This window comes from Bactrocera neohumeralis, chromosome 6, assembly GCF_024586455.1.
Source record: "Bactrocera neohumeralis isolate Rockhampton chromosome 6, APGP_CSIRO_Bneo_wtdbg2-racon-allhic-juicebox.fasta_v2, whole genome shotgun sequence".
NCBI classification, from domain to species: Eukaryota; Metazoa; Arthropoda; class Insecta; order Diptera; family Tephritidae; genus Bactrocera; species Bactrocera neohumeralis.
In genome coordinates, this window is record NC_065923.1 from 78438570 (window position 1) to 78464136 (window position 25567).

The 25567-nt window shown below is 37.0% G+C and overlaps 1 long non-coding RNA gene across 3 annotated transcripts in view; it reads right to left on the reverse strand.

Annotated features, from left to right (window-relative positions):
- The window catches only part of LOC126763522 (uncharacterized), a 331668-nt gene that overhangs the window by 187331 nt on the left and 118770 nt on the right, over positions 1-25567 (reverse strand). For all 3 annotated transcript variants that reach the window (XR_007667626.1, XR_007667624.1, XR_007667625.1), the window contains one exon: positions 18929-20620. This is a non-coding gene — a long non-coding RNA (uncharacterized LOC126763522). The remainder of the gene's footprint in view (positions 1-18928; positions 20621-25567) is intronic.

Sequence of the window (25567 nt, forward strand, 5' to 3'; positions counted from 1 at the left end):
TCAAACTTTAAACGCGTTTTTCTCAAAACACGCTTTTTTAATCTAATTTAATCTATCAAAATTTTTCATGATTCTAGTAGGGACGATAACCATTCACGTACTTTTTAAGAATAAATTGGGTTTTTGTGTTTCAGAAGAACCAAACATGAGAAATCGTGTCCGACAGTGAAAAAACACATCTCATTCACCCAGCCATTTCTCAGACAGATGTCATCAATAAGTCGGAAAAAATTTGTTTATACACTCCACGATATACCTCATAATAAGCGAAAAAAGTTCTTTCTAGAATAAAAATTTCTATGAAAAAATTGTCCAAAAAAACTGGCCAGATTAACCACTGAACCCTTAAATACAGCTCTTTAAACTTTTAATGAAGTTATCAGACGAGAGCATACAAGGATAGGCAGATATCGGGGAAATTTTGATGTATAATCATTTTGATTTAGCTAATTCTAAGTTGCAACTTATTAAAGTAGTAAACCTGTGTTGAGAGGTAAAATTTTTTCAGGCTATTTATGCTTTTTCATTAGTGATTACTATCTGGCTACGACGTTTAGCTGATAAAAACTTAAAAGTGGACCAGGCTGTTATAAATATGTCACCTTTTTTAGAACCAAAGCAATCCATAGGCCCTATTTATATTAAATTGTATTAAATTACACTTAATGGTAGCTAAACGCAAGCCAAAACAGCTAACTATATGTAAACCGAAACGTTGAGTCATTGTGTTGAGGCAGTTACGTAAGCTTAACGGTGGCAACCCTACAAACTCAAGCGTGTGGTTAATATTTATTTATTTATATTTATTTTGCTTGTCAATAAAATATGACCAATGTTGCGGTTGGCGTATGCCAGCTAAAACCACAAAAATCAATCTACACGTGTTTTATAAAATTAATTGTGCTGATGGCTTTTGCCACGAGTCGTGTGAGCGACACTGAGCAGACGAACTCTTAGCACGCTTATTATGAGCGGTTTGTTAAACGGTGTCCTCTGACTGCTACTGTTCGTCTGCTTGCTTATTTCGACCCTGTGATCGCTTTGAGATAATGAAATTGAAGTTGGAATATTTACGTTTTACAGGCAAATTTTGGGAAATGAAAAATTATTTTTTTTGCTAAAATCGTATTTTGCAAACAAAATATAACTATTTTCTACATAAAATATTTTCTCACCGGAATAAAAAAAAAATTGTGCAAAATAAGATTTTTCGAAAAAACTTAATTTATCTTTTGTTTCTGCAAAAATATTTTTTTTCTCACAAAAATTTTTTTCTTTCTACAAAAATCGTATTTATTCGAAATTAACAATAAAGATTTAAATTTCAAAAATTGTTTCCGCACAAAAGTTGCAGCGATTACAGCGCCTCATTGGTCCCCTAATGGGGTAGCTTAGATTTATCGAAGCCCTTTGGAAATCTATTCCTAATTGTTTAAAATTATTCACATTAAATTAGATTAAGTTTGGTTAAATAGTCGATCCAAAAAATCCCCAGTTGGATCATGCTAACTGCAACCCTTACTTTGTTGGCGATTTTATACGAAAATACCTGCTTTCACAGCAACAAAAGTTCTCATTGTTAATTTTCAGCAAATATGCTGATTCATTTCACTAATTTAGCGCAACACACCCACAATAGTTTTATTTTGATTTGTGCGGTCAGCTGGGAGTTTCGAATGTACTAAATAAATACTTTTGTTACTAAGTAATTGCTATTTATTATAGCAACTAAACGCAGCACTATTCACCCGCATTACGCAATAAATATAATATTTCAAATACACAGTTTTCATGAATCATAACGGTATATGCAATTATTCAACGTATTTACGCAAATACCAAGCATGCCAAATTGGTCATGGTTTCGGTTACGCCCGCCAAATATATTTATGTAAATAAATACATATGTATGCTCATATATTAACACCACTAAATTTGTTAATATTTGCCCAAGTGCTTATGTAACTGAAACAATAATTGCACTAATTCCGACTACTCATGTATCATTAGCGTAATTATGCTATTTATAAGTAGTATAGTTGATCGCCTGAAATGTAAAATATTTACTAATACATACTATATGCAGAGATTGACTTAACCTACTTTTGGGCGTTATATAGTATATATCGGTAGGCAATGAAGTACTATAAATACATAAATGCAGTTATGCATTATTCTTTTACTATATTGCAGTAATTAGCTATATTATATAATACTTCGAAATATTTGAAATATAAACTCGTTGGCATTTCAAAAGTATTTCCTACGAGATTGCACTCGACATATTTGTAAATTTTCTTAAAGCAGAAAGTTTCCTAAAAATAATTAAATAAGTATTGAGTTCACTAAGTTGGGAGTCTTGGCTAACTTCTGCAAAAAATTTCATAGCATACTTTTGGCCGACATTTTGGGATATCTGCATGACTGTAATGGTTTGCCCATATATTTCTGTTAAACACTTTATAGAGCTAAACTACCAAGAATGTACAAAAACAAAAACTATAATGAGCTTCCCAAACCGCACAGTTGTATGTCGAAATGAAAATTTAGTTCACTTGGTTGCAGTCTTGGCTAACTTCTATATAAATCTTCATTGAATACTTTTGAGCGATAATCTGGTATATCAGTTTAGCTCCAATAATGAATTGTCCGTCTATTTCTGTCGTTATATAAATGTGCTAATCCATCAAATGTAATCAAGGTTCCTTAAAACTATAATGAGCGCTCCACACCGCTCAATTGTATGTCGAAATGGGAAGGTGGTTCACTTGGTTGGAGTCTTGGCTAACTTGTAAACAAATTATCAATGCAACAGTTTGGTTTATTTGTATGGCGCTAATAATGGATAGTCTATCTATTCCTGTCGTTAAAAATTAGTTACAACGGTAATCCTCAAAAGTAATAAAGGTTCCTTAAAAAATTATAATGATTGATTCCATGATTCTAAAATCTAATCAACCGAACTACTGAAAACTCCATAAATCCTAGCAAGACCGAACTGGTTTTACTCACTAGGAAGTACAAAATAGCGTCAATGGAAGGAACCCGTCTTCGGCCTGCTCACACAGTTAAGTACCCAGGGCTCAACCTAGACAGGAAACCTTCTTAGAAACCCAACATCGAGGAAAGAGCAAGCAAGGCATCGATTGTCCTGTACTTACGGAGAGGAGCCATTGGCAAAAGGTAGGAACCTTCACCAAAGGAAGTTCTTGCGCTCTACGAAACCATAGTTAAGCCTCTGCGGAATTTTTGTTTAGTGGAAGGTGTTGAAAAAGACTGCACTCGCATAAAAATGGAGATTATTCATCATCTTTAGTACTTGTGGTACACAACGAATCACAGACTCTAGAATTCTCGAACAATTTGGTTTCATTCGAAAATACTTGGATCGCCACGTAGGCATGGGAGGGACGGACACACTGTAGTAACTTATTTACGAATAGATCAGTTCCACTTTTATGCTTCTTGCCCACTACGGCGTCTTTCAAGTGGACGTTGGTAGTAGGTAGGTTTATGATTATTTAAACTAGTTTGGGTGACTGAATACAGCAGTATTTGGCAGCTAAGAGAGGTACTTCAGTTTAAATAACAGTACAATAGGAATGGGTAAGAGATCCGTTGGGCTCACTACAGGACTATTGGATCTCAGACCAAGTCAGCAAGCGCTGGTCAACAGCAGTCTTCCCGCAAGGTCTTACTAAATAAATTTTAAGAGGTCTGGAGAACTATTCGCTCTCAGCAAAGTCTACTTTTCAATGGTTTTTGGAGTTCTAACTGTATATAACAAGGGACTGTACATAACAGTCCAAATGTAATCATTCCACAATGCTGCGGGATCAGCAATATGATGATTAATTGAAGCGCTCTACAAGTGTTACAGAAATTGGTATTAAAAAAGTTGGGTTAAGTTTCTTTTCATTGGAATGTTTTCTAATAAACACTGCTTACTTTCTCAAGAAGTTCTCTACCTATATGCCAACCCATCGTGGTGTACCAAATTGTCCCTATTTTGTCCTCATGATCTTCAGTTATTTTTTTAAATATTTTTCTAGAATTATTTTGCATATTTCTGCAAACAAATTCCCGTGCAAAATAAAATAAATGGAATGGCGAAATATTTTCTACAACCACTACAATTTAAACTACTAATAAACCCGGGATTGGTTATAAAAACTTCTTCGCGATTTCAGCACTTTCTATAATAAAAGCCAAACAAATAAAAAATAAACATGTAATAAAAGAAAATATAAATTTCGCAGACAGTAAATTGGCGGCGCCACACAAATATTTGCTGCCAGACAGCGGTCCATATATGTAGTTGTGTGTGTACGTATATTTGTGTGTGATATGCGCAAAATGTTACCGAGAATATACCTTAAAGCGCCGCAGGCGGTACGCCGCCTGTGTCTATACACACAAACACACATAGCGTACATGGACTCTCACACATACTTAGACAACATGGTGCTTACAACATTTTATGTTTTACATAAAACAATGGCTGATCCGCGTCGCCGTAAAAGACATGCGAGCAGTATGTGCGAAATTGCGGTTTGTTTGAGTATTTGGGCGGCGAAGGGCTGCAGGGAAATTAAATGCTTTTACAGGCAGGACATAGTATATGCCTAAAAGCGATACCGGCGACAAATGTACTGACAGCAGGCGTTATGAAAAAATGTAAATAACAGCGAAAATACGAAATATATAAACAAAGAAATTAAAAAGTTACAATTTGCGGCAAATAACACAAAAAGAGTATTAAGTAAGGCATGATGCAGAGAAAATAATGGAACAAGTTGCGGAAAATAAAATACCGCGGTTCAGTAAACTTGTTTGGAAAGCACAGTGTTTTGAATTAAGTACTTGGAGTTATAAAAAAAACAAATACAGACGCTATAAATCTCAAGCCTAACGTCTACCTAACCTATATTTGTTACCAAAAACTGCAGTTATTTGAAGATACTGCCAAAAATTGATGTTTTCAATATTTACTACATATTTCATAATCGGTTATCAATCGGTTATAATATCGGTTATAAATCCGTTAACGTATTTGCCTATATTTGGATAGTCAATGTTGCAATAGTATTTACCAGTAAAAAAAATTGACGTTTTCGAAATCTACCTATATATTTCGTAATCGGTTACCAATAGGTTATTTTATTGGTTATAAATCGGTTATCACATTTACCTATATATGTTTGGGTTGTCAAAATTCCAATGTTACAATATTTGAATTTTATTTGCTGTGATTCTTCAAGGACATTCATGTCAGAAGCTGGCCTAAATGTTTGCTTTAAAAAAGTATTTTCTAAATATTAGCTTAAAAAATTTAAAAGATTAGCATTTTTAAGCTTGTATATTTTTATGGGTATATTTTCGTAGCTTGGAACACATTGTTACTTATAAACTCGAAAATATCTTTTAACATGCATTTCTTTACGTTTTTCTCCACTGTTTGGTGCTTAAAGCCCTCAAAAAGGAAAGCAAGTTTATTGCTATGATTTTACAAAAAATTCTTGGATTTATTTTTTCCAAAAAAAGTTATTATTTGACTACAAAATTGACACAATGTGCGAACACAAATTAAATTTTGCAGCAATATTTCCTTGAATACACGATATCACAATAACACATATCCATATATGACATAACTACATACAAACGTATGCATATGTAAAAGACCATATGGAGAGCGCAAAATAAAAAAAAATACATGAAAAAGTGTATATGTATGTATAAATATATCGACAGACTGTCTGTCTGGCTCTACGACGGCTGCTAACTGTTCACGCTTAACCCTTTGTTTAGCGCCGAAAATGGCTACGGAAAACCGATGAAATTTCGACACATTTTTTGGACTGTCTGATAGCGGCGCATGTAAATAAAATAAAGGCAAGAATGTGCATGAAAAAGAAAACAAAAAGTAACGAAAACAACAATGCAGCAAACAAGAACAATTGGGGAAGAGAAAAAACATTAATAGCTAGCGAATAAAAATAGCGCAACGAATTGAAAAGTCAGTTTGAGGGCGAGCGTGAGATAAGCAAGTGGTATGGTAGGGGCAAAGAGTAGAAGAAAGCAGGTTCGATAGTTATGGACGAGAAGAAGAGACAAAAAGGCAATAAAGTGATGGAAAACAATGTTTTGTTTTGCTAAAAAGAAAAATTTCGTGACTTTATGAGGCGAGAAAATACGGTATGATTTCACTCTCTGTCGTAGAAAGGGAGTTTAGTGGGTGGTTGGGTAATAGAAGCATTATTTTTTAAATTCTTGTTGTGATATTTTAACAAACAGAATAGCCATAAGTACCGACGATACATGCCTAAATTGCAGGAAAGTAGGCACGAGAGAAACGCAAGAACACTTCTTATAAAACTCGTCTTAGATATCTAGAAGCTTTGCAGTTCAATGAACTCTAGCCTTAGATATTTAGGAGGTTCGCAGTTAAAGCAATTATAGTCACTGAAGTATCAAAATTTGATATGAAGTATGTAGGTCTTAACAGCGTTGAGTTTCTCGATGAAGAATACTTCAGCTCAAATTAAACTACATCTTCGATGTGGCATTACTAACTACCAGTAGGTATAAGTATGACATGACATTCGGGCAGTACTATAATCTAACCTAACCAAACTTCTGGCTTCAAAAACTAAATTATATTTAATATTTAGGCATGCCTATCTTTGCTATTCGTGGTTCTTCCCTCTTTCTCTGCTTTAGTTTTTCTTCAGAGATTATTTGATGAAATATTGTAGTTGCAAATGTTATCTTCTATAGACAACAAATCTCTCAAATATGAATTACATTAACTACTTGTGATAGTAGCAGCTTGAGTTCATCAAAGCCGCACTACATATTCTGCTCTGATGTGAGAGCTTCCTTCAGGTAGGTGTACATTTACTCCGACAGCCGAGCGCCTACACTGGCTTTGAGCTCGCTGAAAACTAGTCAAGGAGTTTATGACTGCGTTAGCAATAGTTTCACATTTCTTCCGTATTTCACTGGTATTGTTGCGCGGTCAAAGCGAAATCGGAAATGGAAACTGCAAAGCCGATGAAGTAGCTAAGGAGGTCACCCTTCCTTCAAATTAATCCGTTTGGAGTCGGGTCGGTTTTTCGATATCTGACTTTGTTCCGGCGTTGAACCTTTGGGCTTCAGTGAGCTCAGCAGGCGCTGGCAAACGACCTGAACTTGTGCGACTGCCAATTCCTACTGGTCCAGAGCGAACCGTAAAAGGTCGTTCAAACTACTGTCTTTTAGCAAAGTCAATTTTGCCACAATGATAGGTGTTCTGACAGGACACTCTTCAATGGCTTTACAGCTGATGCGGCTAAATATTCCAACGGACGGTAAATGAGGATCTTTTGATCCACTTTTCAGGAGTTTGGGTGGGTAACAAAACGGTCGAATATCTGTCCAATTGATATTCATCTATTTTCAATTAACCCTACTGCCTAACTTAACATAACTTTGGAGAACCATAGTTCCAATAAATTTACAGTCCATGCGCCTAAATATTCTGTCGGACGCTTTTTGATTAAGTTGTTTGAAGGAAGGTCAGTTTCTTCTCTATTGCCCAGCTTTTACCAGACTGAGATTGAAATATCACGCTAGACACCACTTCGGAGATCGTAGCGAAGTTGCAAAAATTGATATTAACCGTCTTAATAAATTGTTGGCAGATACAAAACGTTTCGACGTTCAATGAGGATCTAATGATCCATCTTTCAGGAGTTTATGGGTAACGCAAAGAAGGAATATCTGTTATCTCTTTTAAATCAAGCCTACAACTTAACGTTGGACACCACGGTTGCCAAGACTTACGAGGAAGCGCCGTTTAATTCCAGAGAAACCTGAGAAACGGCTACTATATTAAAGAAAGCTGGAAAAGCTGAGTTGGGAATCTTCTTTAGACTCTTTTGGTTCGCGCTGTTAAAAATGTAGACGGAAAAAGCTCAAGCACCAGCCCTTTGAGCATCATCTCATAATGGCATTTCATCAAAAATGTGGTGCAACACTCTAGTCATAAAGAAAAAGCAATTGGCAGTAACCACTTTACCATATTATATAAACTTTTGCTTTTAAATGCACACTCGTTGCAAGTATATGTCGAACGCAGCTAAAAGCGATTAAATTGTTTGCAGCATTAAATGATTTTCCAATTTAATTTGTATTGGCTGTGTGGGTACTTTTGCTGCTGTTGCGGAGCAATGTTTCAGCTCAACAGCGTGGAAATGTCCTACATACAGCGAGAGGGTGCACACCTGCGCACACACACACGCATACTGGCGCCAACGCCGACATGTAAACACTCGAATGAACGAGCGAGTAAATGCAATTGCAAGCGGCACGCTTTACAACATCATCAAAATCAAATAAAACACGGCATACAAAACGTAGTGTGGCACAACACAAGCAAATGGCAACAAAATGTTGCAGTAACTAAATGCAGCAGCGTGCGACAGCCAGGGTGTGAGGTGCAGAAACAGTAGCAAAAGCAGCAATTCACGATTAGTGGCAATGCGAGAGTGGATATTTTTGTGTATATGTATGTGTACATGCAAGTAGGTGCGTGTGTTTGTGGCAGTCAACTGCCAGCTGCCAACTAAAATGGCAATTTGAAGCACAGCAGCAGCAATAGGGGCAATTGAAATGGACGCTTAGTAAATAGCGGCGAAGCTGTGTAGGTGTGTGCATGAAGCGTAAGGAAGTAGGCCCGTAGATGTGTATGTGTGTGTGGTTGGTGATTTGAGGCGCTGCAAGGAAATTGCGGTTGCAACTTAGCACAAAAAGCAGCAGTGAAAACGTCAGCTACGTCTGTCATAAATCAAGCAAATGTGCACAGCAGCGCAGCAGCACTTTCATTGCTGCCACACACACACACGCGCGCGGTCATAAATGCATAAATGTGTGTGTTGTAATGTGTTGCAAGCCAAGTTAGTTGGCAAAATTTAATAATCTCAAATGGCACTTACAATCAAAAACATATCGCTACAACAACAGCAAAGACAGCGCAACTAGCGCGTGAAGCGGCAAGGGTTGACTGAACTCAGCAGCAAGGCGGCGCAGTGAAAGTAGGTAGGAAGCAGTAGCTATAACTAAGCATACACAGCAGCGGACTTGGCAAGCGAGGGAGTTGCAGTCAAGCAGTAACACCAGTATATGCTGCAACGCTAAGTCGCTGCAAAAATAAATGTTGCTGAAGCAAGCATCCAAAAACGCATGAAGATCGTCACATATTCATATATATTTACAAAAAACACTATGCGCTGAGTTATGTGCGTTAGAAATCAAGAATTTGTAAAGAAAATATTAGCCAATAAAAGTCAAGAACATGCCAGCGTAATAAAGGCGAAATATAACCAACCAACCACACACACATACACACACAAATCACACAGCAGCGTTGGAAACACATAAAAACACATTAGTGCCACCAAAATAGTGGCAATAACAGTAAAGCGGCAAAAACAAAAGCAAAGCGTTGCACATTGCAGTTGCTGCAGTCTTCAAAAACCGCCAAAAGATGGCAACGCTGAGGGAACTGTAAGAGATTTGAAATGTGAGCAGTGTATGCTCGCAGTTTTACCGCATAAGTATATGTATATGCGTAAGTAAGCAAGGTGGTAAGCCACAGCAGTAACTGCAAGTTGAAGTTGAAGCACAGTGAGTTTTCTTAGGCAAATTATTGCTTGTAGATTTGTGTTGCATAACTACAGGCGCGCTTCAGTAAAGTAATTTCGTTCGCTGAATTTTGTGGCATTGGAGTTCTTAAAGGGTTTATTCGAAACATTTTATAAGTATACATACATACATATTTTGCAACCAAGAGAGAATATACAGCTGTGAATTAAAATATCGAATTCAGACAGTGAACGAGGTTTTTAAGCTTTTCACTATGTTTGTAACACCCAAATGAAATATATTTTTATTTATATATATATAATGCTCAGCGTGACGATCTAAGTCGATTAAGCCATGTCGGTATGTTCGTCCCTCCGTCTGTCTGTATATGTACGAAAAAGTTCGTTAGTTTTTCAGTTATCGATCTGAAAATTTGCGCAAGTCTTTTTCTCATAAAGACAATGCTCATTTGTCAAAATGACCGATATCACTTCACTATAGCATATAGCTGCCATAGAAACAGAGCGATCGGAATCAAGTGCTTGGTTGGAAAGTCTTGTCATTTAACAAGATATCTCCACAAAATTCGTTACTAACCATTGTCTAGGTCAGTAGTGCAGTCTCTGAAGAAATTACTCACATCGAATTACTATAGCATATAACTGACATCCAAACTGAACGATCGGAATACAAAACCTTCTAAAGAATCGTTTATGTTTGTGAAGGTTATTATAGCTTCGTTGCAAGCGAAATTAACGTTTTTGCTAGTTTTTATAAAAATTGGAATTTTGGCAAGCCAACAAATTTTTTAAAAAAGATTTTCAAGCTGCTCATCAATCCTTCGATTATTAGTTGTATTAATCTATAGTTACAATAATATTTTAAAGTGCTCCTATTTAACTCGTGCTATTTATCTGTACTCTACCTCTACAATATTATGCAATGTTGTCTACCACTTCTGACCCACTGTGCGTAGCGGCACTGCGCTTATTGAAAATCCAAAAGTTTTCGCTAACTTCTTACATCATGAGCACACTAAAAACCTCACAATCAAGCGACCAACAAAATAATAAAATAAAATTGCCATAAAGCCCCCTCCCCCAACGCAGAAATTGCCTGCTGCATACGTGCAACATGTGTCGGCAGTGGTGGTGCTGCTGCAGCAGCAATAACTGCAATTCATTTCGTGTTTTCGGGCACAGCCCCAATAGTCATCATAAAACCATAAATTTCTTATTTGCTGAGTGGAGTTTTACTCGCATTTTACTTGCAACATGCCGACCGCACAGCGCGCAGATAGCGTAGCAGGCGGTAATTGAAGCCACGAGCACAAACAAAAGCATGCCATGACTTGTGCGGTATATGCTATAGTGCGGTTGCATTTATTGTTGTCATCGCTGCAGTTGATTTTGATGTTGGTTCTGTCGGTTAACTGCGGCCATTTGCAACAACAAAGCTATGCTTTCATAAAATCAGCGAAGTAACAAAGTCAGACAGTCAGTAAGTCGGTCCAAGAGTGAGTTGTGGTGGAGGAGGTTGAAGATGCAGAGAAATTGGTGGCAAAATTTTTATAATTTGATTGTTAAAAAACTATGAAGTTCGACAGCAAACACTTCTTCTTTAAAACAAACATTTCATTTTCAAACATTTTTGTTAAAACGAACAGACTTATAAGTATAGTACAGTCGCCAAGCACTTGTCGCTGTAGACATTGCACAGTTTTTATGTTTCCGGCAAAAATTCTAACAAAATGTTCCGCATGCGAAACGCCAGCGAGTGCTCTGACTCCATACTTGCTGATTTCCGTTCTAATATCTTTGCAATTCAATGACTTTTCTCCGCCGCAGTCACTCACTATAATGAATATAAAGCGAAATGTATGTATGTATGTATGACTGAAAGTGTGTTGCAATGTTTTTGGCAGTGCTGCCACATGTTCTGTAGTTAAAGCAACCGATAGAATTGCCAAATGAAACACATTTATAAAAGATTTACTCTCGAGGTATTGCCAGGAGTGGGGAATTTCCACTTCTTCGGACTGCGTATAATAAATCCGACCTCACCTAGTGATGGTCACCAGCGTTGCTGAAAGGCGAAATCTAGCAAGAGAGAAAGAGAGAGAAGGATGTAGTGACAAAGTTTTTATTTAACGAACGTCAGGCGTCGCTATCATATGTATGTTATTTACTGCAAATGTAAACCCTGAACTCTTGATTCTTGATCTTTGTTGAAAATTTGATGGATTTCAAGGGAAAATAAAAGGATATAAAGAATTCATTAACTGATGAATTAATAAGTTAGATTCGGCTATATTGTCAGGAACTCGTAAGAACTTCAGCTTCAGACTTCCTGAGCTGAAGTCTAAATTGCTGTCTCCTTCCGAGAAGTTGAGCTCACTGACCGTGCAGCTTCAGAAGAAGGCCATCACAACGGACTGTGGGGCACTTGTATGGATGTGGATTATGTGCAGCTTACCAAAATCTAACCTGAAACGCTTTTGAAGATTAATTATTTACTTTTGAGTGCCCTGTTTGGTTGGTTGAAAAGCGGAGGCGAGTAAGCGCCAGACCACAGGCGGCCGCACTTAGACCATCATTAAATCAATTGTGATCTCGGGTGGTAACGAAAATCAGTAACTAAAAAAAAAACACCGGATGATTTCCACGTCAGCTGCCAAATATCTCTTAGGTTGGAGCGTTGGGAGCCTTCTCATCCTGCTGAAGACTGGGCATTCGCATATATAATATCCTAGCGCATCATTTTACGTGCATGATCTGCATTACGGCGACTCCACTTAGCCCATATTCTGATAGTGTGACCTCAAAAACTTCGTTCATATGGCAACCCTGGCATGCTTGACCTCCCTGTCGCAATCAAAAAATCACGTAAAAGTTGAAAAATCAAACAACATTACGGACGCTCACAAATAGTTTGTGGCAAAGGCGAAGATTGAAAATGTCTCACTATTTTACAATTTCACTATTTGTGACAGCTTCATTACTACGCACCCATACAGCTACACTGCGCTGCTTAATGCACATTGCTGTCGCACAAAATTGAAGTAGTTACACCCTGATGGTGCGATAAAATGCGGTTGCAACACAACGACTGAAATGCTAACTTGACTGCTGTGGCCACGGTGACAGCGACGACTGTGGAGACCTGCCATGAAACAACCTTGTACTCCGCGCACGCTTCAACTGCCGGCTGTTGCAGCATGCTGCACAAAGACCAGCAGTGCGCGCAACAGCCCGAGCAACGGAGTGTGGCGTCCAATCACCCATACGCCCAACAATTGCGGTACAAATTCGCAAACGGAAACGGAAACCTGCTATAATGACGCGAATGGCGGCAGCAGGCGGGGGAAGACGCTGATAAAGCGGCCACCACGCATAAGTCAGACACGCCATGCTGTGAATGACACAAAACGTCGAAGTGTATGCAGTGAAGTCAGCGGCAGCGTAACGGCAAACCAAGAAAACATGAGGCAATGCGCCGAAATGCAGGAAACGCAGCAAAAGACTGTTTGTAAAATATGAAAAATGGTAAAAAGCAACACCGAGTGACATGGCAGATTTGAGCGAAGATTTCAGGCAAAAAAAGAAGGAAAAGAAGCGAAGCGAAAAACTGCGGAAGTAAGTAGAATATAAATAGTACAGCTATGATAGCGACGCAAACGCTTAGAAATAGCAAATGCTCGGTAACAAATAAGCAAACTTTGGTTGACTTATACTTTTGTGTTGTTGTTTTTGTTATTATTGTTGTTTATTTATGTTATTCATGCCGTTTTTGCTGTGCGGCATGATGACAACGTACATGCCACGGCGGATATTGCGTTCATATTTTCATGTTTTTGAAATATTGTTGTTATTGTTGTTGCTGGCGATGTCAGGGTCGGTCATGATTACGATTTGTCGCACAGATACTGCTGTTAATTAAGATCAAGGTGAGTGAAAATTTCAAGGTGAGTAGCCACTTGGAAATTTAATGAGTTGCCGGTGGAGCTTTTAAGTTCGACGTGAAGGAGAAATATTTTACGCAAAAATAGTTAGTGATTACTTGAAACGAATACAATGAAATGTAGGACTCAAATTCTGTGTACTGCTGATCTTTTATAGTAATTGTTTGAATTTATAATAGTTTCTTTAAACTTGAACTTCAATTTATACGTGGGTAGCGTTGAAATCTCCTCCTATTAAGTGTTTGGTGTATATATGGAGCCCAGTAAATTTGGTTCTATCTGTGACTTTCTTCCATCTTTCTAACACTGGACGATTTTTAAGCATCATATCTTTTACATTTTATATATTCGAAGGTCGTTTAGAACGGGGTATGTCTTCAACGATTTCTTTGAATCAACCTTTTGATCTTTTAGAATGCTTTGTCTGATGCCAGTCGTATTTTAAGTGTTGATTTATTGTCACATATTTACTGTTGTCTCAACTATGTTCACAGCCTTAACTTTTAACCTGTAAAGCATATTCTAACACTCAAATAAACTCATTGAACTCAAGATGCACCTTTTTGGTTGAAACAAAACAAACGGTCCCCTTCACAGAAGTATTAATTTGAAAGGTTTTGCACTTTATAAACGGCTATTAGTTGCTTTCAATGAGGTTATTGACGCTGATACCCCAGTGCCTACCAACACTTATAATATTATTGCAGCATTTTCTTTTTTTTTCCCCTCATATTTTTGGAATAATTGGCAAACATCTCCAAAGTACCAAGCATACTCAGAGGGCTCCGAAAGCCATGCCACATAATTGGTGCTGGCAAATACCCAATAAATCAAAGTAGTTTCACTCAATTCAATTCGGTGCTGCTATAACGAGGCTAGAAGAGGTTAGAAGAGGTGAAGAGTAACTGAAGCAGCATAAACGCGAACAGGTGTAGGCGGCGAACAGGAGAGCAGCGTGAAGTGGCCTGAAGTGTTGCGCTCAAGTTGATATTCAAACTACAGAGCGCACAAACACATACACACACACATTGAAAGTTTTGCCAAGTTATGGAAATTTTACTTACAAATTTGCGGTGCGTCTCAACAAGCGCGCTATTGGTAAGCACATAAGAATTGGTTAAGTTTCTAATTTCACTTTGACTGGCAGTTTGCGCCGTTGCCATACAGTATTTGCTGTAAATATATGAGTATCACTTATGGAGGGCCAACTTATAAGCGCTCGAAAATGTTTTGTAACTAATACGAAAATATCGCGAATGATAACTTGCCACAACACAAACAAATACAAGCAAGCAAAAGCTGCAAAGTATTTGTGCCTAAAAGTGTAGCATAGACTGAGGCGCGTAACCGTGCGTGTGACAGCAATTTGCTATTAAAAGTGCCAGCTTTGAGGCAGCAAGCCATATTTCAGCCAAAATTCAATATGCAATAAAATAAATAATTTTATGTAGCCTGAATATAGCCTCCATGAAATAGGGATATAAGTAAATTTGTGCGCCACTTTAGTTATTTACGTAAATTTGCCAAAGTAAACAAAATAACAAACAAAACAACTTATAATTACAATTAAGCCATATCAGTCGTGACGCTGCTGGAAGTTTGTCTGTCAATGATGTTGCACGAATATTGACAGCGTTTTGTATATTTCTATATCTAAACTAAAATGTTCCTGACAGTTTTAGCTCTATCTTCATTCGTGCCTTTGATGGCAATTAATGCGGGTATGATTCTGTTAATATTAATGGCAGCTTAATTGATTAGACATTTGGAGTGGGCGTGCAATTTTAATGGACTAATTTTAATAATTTGGAATTACAGGAAAATGAGTGATTTGAAATTCATAGAAGGGTTAACCAAAGTACGAAAAAAACTATAAATTAATCGGGTTTTGAACATTGCTTTTTCGTACTGGCTAAAATTTAGTGCCAACAGTTTAGGGTTTGACCTTCAGGTTTTGAGATATCGATATGAAATTTTGCACACATTCTTTATATATCGTACCAATATAGCATATAGCTGCCAGATAAACTGAACGATCAAAAAATTATTTGTGAAAAGTTATTATTTTTCTTGTTTTAATATTAGATTAGATCCGATCTTGAGAAAATAATATAAGCAGACCTAGATAAGTATTTTGTAGAGCCAAAACTGCTAGAGATAGATTTAAACCTTTATATTTACAGATAGTACCTATAGACTCTCCAAGATCAGTAAAGATGTAAATGCGGTTGCTGTCGATTCTATTTTGTTCGAATAGGTAAAATACGAGATACAGAGTATTTTCAGTTTAGACACATAAAAATGGGATATTCGCGATATGGCACTACTTGCTTCCAAAAAACTACAATATTGGCATTCAGAAAGTTTTAAATCTCCCACTCTAACCAGTCATTGATCATCTTATTGATGGTCAGAACTCTCACAACTATTCAAAAGCTAACTTTATCGAGGCAAGAAGCTTCATGGATTGCCAACTACTATATTATAGTTGACCTCAAGAAGACTGTAGAGGTTAGGTTAAGTCATAGGGTTGATCGATGGATCTCACTTGAACAGATTTTTGTTCACTGTGTTATCCATAAACTGCTAAGGTGAATCTGAATAAATTCAAAGGACCAACTCCAGAACGCAAGAAGACATCAGAAAACCGACACGATTCCAATCGGTTGAAATTTAGGAAAGGGTGCCTCCCTACCAAATTGATTTGCTTTGCAATTTCCGACGATACCAGTCTAATATGGAAAAATATTGAAGTTATTGCTAACGAAGTCATACACTCGTTGACTAGTTTTCAGCGCACTGACTAGCTTAATCCAGTGTAGCCGCTCGGCTATTAGGGTCAGTGTACACTTTTCTAATGGAAGCTGTACTTCGGTCTTGAGTCTGAACTACATTTGTTTGAGAACACTCGACTGAAGACCCCTCCATCAACGCTCCCTTTTTATTTCGATAAGTTCGCTGTACGTCTCTTTCCAACGGTTTCGCCACGCCCTCAAATGTTGCTCTTACAATATTTCTGCCGTTAAAACCCATGTAACCCCTTAAAGTATGCTGAACTCAAAGCATTTGCTGAAACCTTAGGGCTTTTTGCGAACTATCTAATACAAAAAAAGTTGGAAATCGCACCTTCACCAATAAATATGTAAAAATTTGCCTGAACACTGTTTACAATTTTTTTTAGTTTTCAAGTTCTTAAATTGAACTATAAAAGCTCGCTGGAGATTTTCTAGAAATACCATTTAAACTACTCACCCTAAAAATCTTCTTTTGACAACTTAGCAGCAATATTTAAGTAGAAATAGAAATTCACTTCCACAACATTACATATTTTCTGCTACAACTACCAAAATTTTCCATTTCCGGTAAAATACCAGAAACTTTTCCATGTAAATACACAGACAATTTCTGCTATTTAATCACTAATTTAGGCAAATTTTATGTATTTCATGCAAAAATACCAAACTTACTTGGAAATAAAGCAAAATGCTGTTTTCTTTTTCGCTTTGCTTTATATTTACTTGCTATGCTATGCCATGCTATGCTGTGCTGTGCTAAACTTTTGCCATTTTCCGCCATACCACACACTTATTTGCTTGCCGCACTCATGCGTGCATTGGTATGTGTGTGCGCAAATTTTCGTGTATTTGAGTTGGTAATGGTTTCTATTTTTATTTCTCTTTGCTTTTAGGTTAGACTTTCATATATGTGTGTGTGTGCGTGTGGTGTTTGTGTGGTGCTCTGCAAATAACTGATTTCCAGCGATTTATGTTAATGATTGTTAAACATTAGTAAATCAATTGAATTGAAGCAGCAATTTGCTATGCAAGTTATCTGCCAGCAACAACAGCAACACAAGCTGTGTGTGTAACCGTAAGACAAAAAGTAGAAAACGAATAAAATAAATAATTTGCTTGTTGGCACACAAATTAGTGCCACACTCCTGTCGAGCTGGCATTTGCCTAAACGAAAAGATGAGGCTCAGCAAAATTCCTCAGGAAAAATGCCAATGAAAAAGCAAAAATTTCAATCGAGTTTATGTATTTGTTCTGAATGAGTATGCATGAAATATTTCCAAATGTTATGGTATGTGTGCATGTGTGCGTGTGTATGTTAACTATTTTCTATTATGTAATTGGAGAAGTTTAATAATAAAATCTCTGTTTGTGTAAATTTAGCTAGAGCATTTGTTTTGGCTTGCCAGTCTGGTGGGTGCCATATAATTGGTAGATTTCCAATTGCTTGGTATACATATATATACAATTTATGAAATTATATGAAACATTGTGTCAAAAATGCACCCGGAATATGAAATTAAATGTATTTGCTGGATATGGAACAAAAATTTGTCTCAAACTTTGTATTTCTAACCAAACTATGTGTGCAGAATCATTGCGAATGTTTGGAAATTTCTTACGGAGTTTTGTCAAAAATACAAACCTACAGGTGGTTCAAAGCTTTCCAAGACGGTCGAGAGATCGTTGAAAACATGCCTCGTTCTAGACGACCTCTTCAACTAATGAAAATATTAAAAAAATTAAGGATAAGGCGCTTGAAAATCGTCATACAAGTGTTAGAGAGATGGCAAGAGCGCTCGTCATCTCTAACGTGTCCGTTCGAATGATTTTGGTGGATATTTTGGGAATAAAACGAGTTCTTGCTCGACTCGTCCCGATAAATTTGAATCCGTTTTAAAAAGAGAACCATTAAACGGCTTCTTTGGACATGCTTGATCTTGCGAATTAGAATCCCAAATTCATGGAAAGCACTATAAATGCCGATGGGACATAGGTTTATGAGTTTGACAAGTAAACATGTCAACAATCATCCGACGGGTTCCATCGTGTTCAGTCGATCGAAGAGAAAACCAATATTCGCTGAAGGAGCTAAAGGCCGTCGCAAAAAAAACTTATGAAAAGTATTTCGAGGACTGGAAAAATCGTTGGTATACATGTTTCACATGGGTTAGAGATTACTATGAAGGCGACAAAATAAATATTGATGAATATTTTATGTTTTATTTACAATTTCCGTGTACTTTTTTGTCACAATGTATGTCAAAGTGTAGAAAGGCTTTACCAAGAGTGATACCATAACTTTATTGAATATTCCTATTTTTGAATACAGCTGCCAGTCGAATCGACTAACAAAGCACGCCCAGGGTTGATTATAACAAGAAATTACTCAAAATCATATCTTAATGTCAAATAGTAGTTGGAAAGCCTTACTGAAAGAAATGCTTTAATTTTCTTTTAAATACTTTTTAAAAGAGTTGCAATATTGAATTTTATATATGGATATATAAATATATATATAAGTATATCATAATGAAATATGACTTACCGTTAAACTATTTCTATGAAGTGGAAGCCTTCTCCAGCTGGTCCAGGATTTTTTACGACACAATAATTTTTATAGAACGAGCACGAACGGTATAACGATTATTATACGAAACGAATCGAACACAATTGGGGCTATGCCTCTTTTATTTTTGAAAACACACACACACATTTATCATTTCAACTTGCATTATTTACCACTTTATTTTTATTTTTAAAAGACCACACATTTTTATATTGGACTGAACTTTTTTATAAAATAATTGATATCACTACTTTCTCACTTTTTCTATGAACACTACACTTTTATTAAACTGACAACACTGGACAGCACTTGCCTTTTGAATACACAGCTTTACACGCACGCGAACCGAACCGATCAATCTCAATCGCGAACCGAAGTGCATTGAAGTAGTCGCAACAGTAATAAGCACTTTATAAGTTTTTTCTCACTTTTTACTGAAAGTTCTGTGATTTTTTTGAGCTTTTATTTCTCAAAATTTTTGTTATATTCAATTACACTTTGCTGTTGTATTAGCATTGTGTTTTTATATTACATATAGATTATTAGAAACTATAATTGATAGCCGCAAAGTATCTCTTTGGCTTATTCAGTTTTAGAATAAATATACACACATATACAGGCTCGCATACAGTTAACTCTGATTTCCCAATTACTTAAACTCTTTATGTCAATACACCCAAACCACTATTTCTGTTTTGAGCGGTTTCCAGTTATGCCCTGCTCTCACAAATGTCCAGCGATTGCTGCGCGAAAAATTACGTCACATTTTAAGCCGAACAAAACCGACACAAGCCGATTTCTCAATACCGATTTCAGTTTTTAATTTTCATGTATATAAGTTCACGTTTTTTATAATGATCACTTCTGTTTTTTACAAAAAGTTCTTCGCACTCTAATGAAATTTAAACACTTTTGCCAAATTTTCCAAAAAGTTTATGTCTGCTCACTATTATTTGGCAATTAACGCAGTTAGGCACCAAAACCGCCGAGTTATTGTCATCGACGAGTTATTTTTTTATATTTACTCACAAATATATGCTGATTGCACTTATTGCTCTCAATTTCTCACCATTAATTGCCCTTTTTTAATAGTAAACCTTTTACAAAATTCATTTCCGTTCCCCTTATGTCGTAGAGTTCGCTTTTGCAGTTCATTTCCGTTTCCCATACACTCTCTTTCCGTTTTATGTTGCTCATTTACTTAAACTCTCTTTTTTGCGATTACATAACTTATCCATTTGCGCAGCAGCTTCAGCAAGGCAGCATAAAGCGAAGAGCGCCCAGCGCATATTGCAAACTAGAGAGCACGACTTATGTGCTGAACGCATAGAGCGCGACAGACTGCAAGCGACATCTGTCAAATATTAAAATACTCACGTTGTTATGGACACAGTTATGTAGTTGTGCACTTATCTCAATAGCTGTGTCCTTAAGAACATGTGTATTTTAATATTTGACAGATGTTGCTTGCAGTCTGTCGCGCTCTATGTGTGCAGAGCGTTACTCAGTGTAGGTCAAAGAGCTAGAAGTGTAGTATAATATATTCTCCCAACAATGTTTGGTCGTTTGCACATGTTTTTACATATGGAAATCTTCCGTCATGTCTCCTTAAGCATGTGTAGTGGTGCCAACCATCTTTCTATGTTGGGAGCAGTAGTTTTGTTAGCGTTTCTGTAAAATATAAAAACAGATATATTGTGAGAAAATGTTTTAAAAAAATGCAAATAATTTTTTTATGTTTTCAAATATTACAAATTTGGAGGTTTTAAGGGTTTAGGGTAGGTTTGGTTAAACGGGCGTTCCAAACAGGGCTCTCATTTGGACAGCTACCCATATTGCCGGTCATTGTGGTACCTAGAACTCTTATAAAATTGATCATAAGGACGAAGCGCTTTGAGTCGATCACAAAATCTTTGAAGCGGCTAATATCAGTCTCGGCTCTTTGCACAGATATTTGAAAGTTTGCGACCGACTGAATTTTTTAATCTTACTAAATTAATGCCCAGTGGACAATGTGCAGTGAGAGCTTCTACAAAGCGGTAAAATGAACATTGCTAAGGTACCTCATAGGATCTCCTACGTTCTACTTTTTGCCAAAACGGCTTCATAGTCGCGCAGAGGCTGGTCAACGACCGACACCTGTTAAGGGTACCCGAAATCCACAGATTCAGTGATAGAATGTAAGGTGACAACGGGATGTGAGCGAGTTAAGGGTGTCATACTATACAACTAGCTCATCAGGTGAGGTGAGATAAAAGCGTATGTTAAAGGGAAAATTTCCGTAAGAACTTGGTTAGAATGTCGTGAAGCCACGAGTAATCCCTTCAGTCCATTGTGGTGCCCAGAACTCGTAGTTTTGGATCAAAAAGACCATCCCTTATCGACAAAACGTCTGCCAAAAATTTATTGAGATGGCTAATTTTAATTTCAACCAATTCGCTAGATTCGTAAAAAGCATGGTATCAGAGATGCCTTGAACTTAATCTGGCGAAAGCTGGACAGTGGAGGAGAAAATGTCTGGATGCTCATCTTCCTCATTGAAACTTTGACACGTTCCGTCCGACAAAATATTTATCCTCGCCGCATGAGTGTCAATGGGATTGTGTTCAGTTAAGCTGCCTTTCATTACAGCGATGTGAGCTTTGCTATGAGCCGCCAGTGTAATTATACTTTAAAATTTCATTCTGAGCCAGAAGGCTTTCACAACCCCATAAATGCTGGTTGCTGACCCACACTTGCTAAGCTCGTGCAAAGCCAACAGATTCAGCGCCCGAGTGCATGAAAATAGGGAACCCCTGCTCGTTTCCATCCTGATAGAATTTGGGTATGAGTGCCTTCTCTTGTAAGCCTATCGGCTTTAGATTTTCCCACTATTCGCTTTTGGCCAGACACCAAGACAAGTTTAAAGGAAGTCGCTTAAAGCTACTGCTAGTGAGGTTATACACTCCTTGATTAGCTTTGAGTTCATAGTTAGAGAGCTAAGGCCTGCAAATCAGCTCTGCTATCGGAGGATGCATACCTATCTAAGAGAAGCCATACTTGGTAGAAAGACATTTTCTGCTAGCTTGATGGCTACCACTTCTGCATGAAAGGCACTAAAATGGTCTGGCAGTCTGAAACAAGAGTTGATAGCAGAAAAGTCCTCTTCCAGTCATCCGTAAGATTTGGAATATTGCGTAGAAATAGTCAATGTCGATTTATGAGCAAATTTTTAAATTGAATTCGCTTATGAAATTAATATAAAGCAATAGGGTGCATATTTCCAAAGCACTTGTAAATCTTTCTGCAACGCCACATTGCCAACGAACAAAGGACTTTTTGTAATAAACTACAAATTATTTTAAATGCCTGACTAGCTACTGATTACAAAATGCTTGACTTTGTCTACTTGCCTGGCTGACAGGCAAAGTTACGCTGCCAAGAAAGTCCGTTTGGCGCGCCTTAAGCTTTTAGCGAACTAACATACCTCACATTGTCAATATGCTAAAATATAAATAACAAACAACAGCAACAAAATACGGACTGACATTAGATAGGGAGAAGAGTACAGGAAATCGTTGGAATTTATGTTCATTTACCCTGTGCGAGGCAATGTCTGCAATTATGGTAAAGTATTATTTTCCAACCATATATGACGGTTAAAAGCGGGTGTTGCGTAGAGGCCAGTGGAGGAAGAAACTTTCAAATTATTTGAAAAAACATTGCTTTGAAACAGAGAATGTCTAGCTATAAATAGAGCGCCGAAAAGCTGCGAAAGTATTGCAAAACTTGGTCGAAATAAAAGTTGTTGCCTACATTTAGGCTTAAATTGAAAACTTTAAGAGTTTTGTAGTGACCCGTAAAAATTTAACAAGAATTTAAATCAAAATTACTAATTTATTTATTTTGTGCATCTTAGTAACTGAAAAACTTGTTAAGAAGAATAAGTGTTGCCTACCTTTAGGCTTAAAGTGAAAATATTTAAGATTTATTTATGGAAAGGTAGTAGTTTTATTAAGAACTTCATATCTGTGGACTTCGAGTGTAACAATTATACATTTACTTATATTTAGGAGCTTAATAAAGGAAATATTTACTCAGATCGAAAATTGTTGCCTATCTTTAGGCTTGCAGTGAAAATTTTTAAGAATTGTGTGCGGAAATTTAAAAATTTTATGAAAAAATGTGAAGCTGGGCACTTCGCCCAGGAAAATATCCCACTCAAATCACCCTTTAAAAATGTGTGCTACAAAAGTACACATACGAACTTTTAAACTCCTTTACAAGAGTTTCTGTGCACATGTGCGCATACATAAGTATGTGGTGCGTATATTTGTTTTTGCAACCGATGTTGCTGTCCTGCGGCGTCTACACAATTTTAATCTCACTATTGAAATCTATCCAAGAAAATAGTTTGCATTCGCAATAAGTTATTGGCATATGTTATTATGTGTTTTGTGCTACACACACTTACACACAGTAGTTATGTATGTTTGTGCAACAACGAGAGAAGGAGCCAAACTATGAAAGCGCTATCCTGGAACCCTGCTGTTTGCAGCGTTGTGGATATATGTTTAAATATACAAATAAACAGTTCGGCTATGTGTGAGCAGTTGAATGTGTGTGTACCTTTATTTATGCAAAATATTTCATTGTCATAGAACACTGTTATTTTGTAAATTTATAGCACTGCTAGCATCTTCCTATATACAAGAGTTCAATCAATTTCCGCTCCAAACGCTGGGCGCCCTTATAGTGGCATGACATTGCTCCTGTCCCACTCCCATTCTTTTCAATGAAGCCCACTCCAAAGACCGGTTACATATGTATGAGCTCTGCATTGTTTTTGCAATTCGATCATTTGTTGTTTTAGCATAATTTCATAGGTGTATTTGCCTACCCACTTACACACTCCAGCATACATAAATACATATATGTAAGCACTCATATCGATATGATATGATTTTCTATATAAATATTATTATTGTTCTTGTGCTCTGCGTCGTCTGCTGTTCTAGTTTATCGCAATTGGCAAGCGTAACCGAACTACGAGTTCATAATAGCTTGGTTAGCTCTGCAGTGCTGCCTGCTCCAAAACATGTTAGTAATCAATACTGCAATGAGCATATAGTGCCACAAATTGTATAGATTTCGATGCTTTAGCAAATTTATTGCGCCGTTATGAGTGGCTGAATATGGGGTGAGGCAAATATTAAGCATATATTCGTCAAATTCCCTTAGAGAAATCTGGCGACAGTGGAAATTAGATACACAATTGGATACAAGTAGGTATCCATAGTGAGGCCACAGAGTCTATTAAAATTCGTGTTAGGCGCAAGCATTCTAAAGGATGACTACTCCTCATGGACATAGTAACTGAACTCGGCTCATTGGCCTACCTGATTAGCCTAATCTAACCTAAACTGGATACAAGTAAGACCTTTTTCCCCAAACAAGTAAGTTGGGTGATATTTTAGCCTGAATATGGCGCCCGAAGTGAGAGATGGTCTAGAATTGGTTGAGAAAATGTTGACACCAACTGGTTTTAATATGGAGTTCATAGTATCACTCGACCAGCAGCCGCATTGGAGGCTTTCACTTGGACCATATATGGTATGACAGCGTCAAATGTTGCATATATGCTCCCAAAAATGCAACAAGAGGCCAAAACTTGCTTCAGACTTCATTGGCTTTGTGTTTAATCGTTCTTATATTCATACTACATATATCATACTTGGTAGCACTATGAATAGGGAGGAAAAAAATTTAGGCATGCAACATTAACAATATTTCTAGAAAAACAACACTGGCTTTCATGATATCGTTGCATTATTCTAAATGTTACAGACATATCAATAGTCGACTTGTGAAGTGTTCTTGAGGTAAAGAGGCCAAAAGAGGCTAGATTGATTTCTGAAGCGTCGATGAGGTAAAGAGGACAAAAAGAGTAAACGAATTAAAGTTTGGCAAAGTCAGGAATTTAGTGCGTAGACATCAGTAGTCGATTTGGGAAGCGTCGATGAGGTAGAGAAGCCGAAAAGAATACACGAAAAGTTCTCTTGAGTTTTGAGTCAAAGTTTGGCAAAACCAGAAGTTTGCAGAGCGTCTTTGATATATGTTAAATGCTTCGAAAGGTATAGACCTTTATTTTCAGAATTTACCCCCGAGGAGTAAAATAGCCCTTTTCGAAAAACAAAAGCAACAAATACGACAATATCAAAGTCTGTTCCCACGACAGTCGGGTATAAGTAACCGAAACGGATCTGGACTTTTTTTTATTGACAAGAAGTAAGCTTATTCTGATTCTGCGACTGTTCTTACAACAATTGGGTCTATACAACAAGTAGGACACTAATTTATACCCGATCAAAGACTAGCAGATCGGCAGGACTCCTCAAATTATAATTCGTAAAGCAAAATGTTATATCATATAAATAATAATTTTGTAAGAAGTTCTGGCGATTTGACAAAGTTATACAAAGTAGAACCATATAAAGAGATAGCGTTAGGCATCAAGATGGTATGAAAGTTACCAATATTAATGAAATGTATTCAGTAGAGAGAGAGAGAGAGAATTGAGTATAGTAAAATGCCGAACCATTGAAAAAATATAATTTTTTTAATGTGAGTTTATTTGCT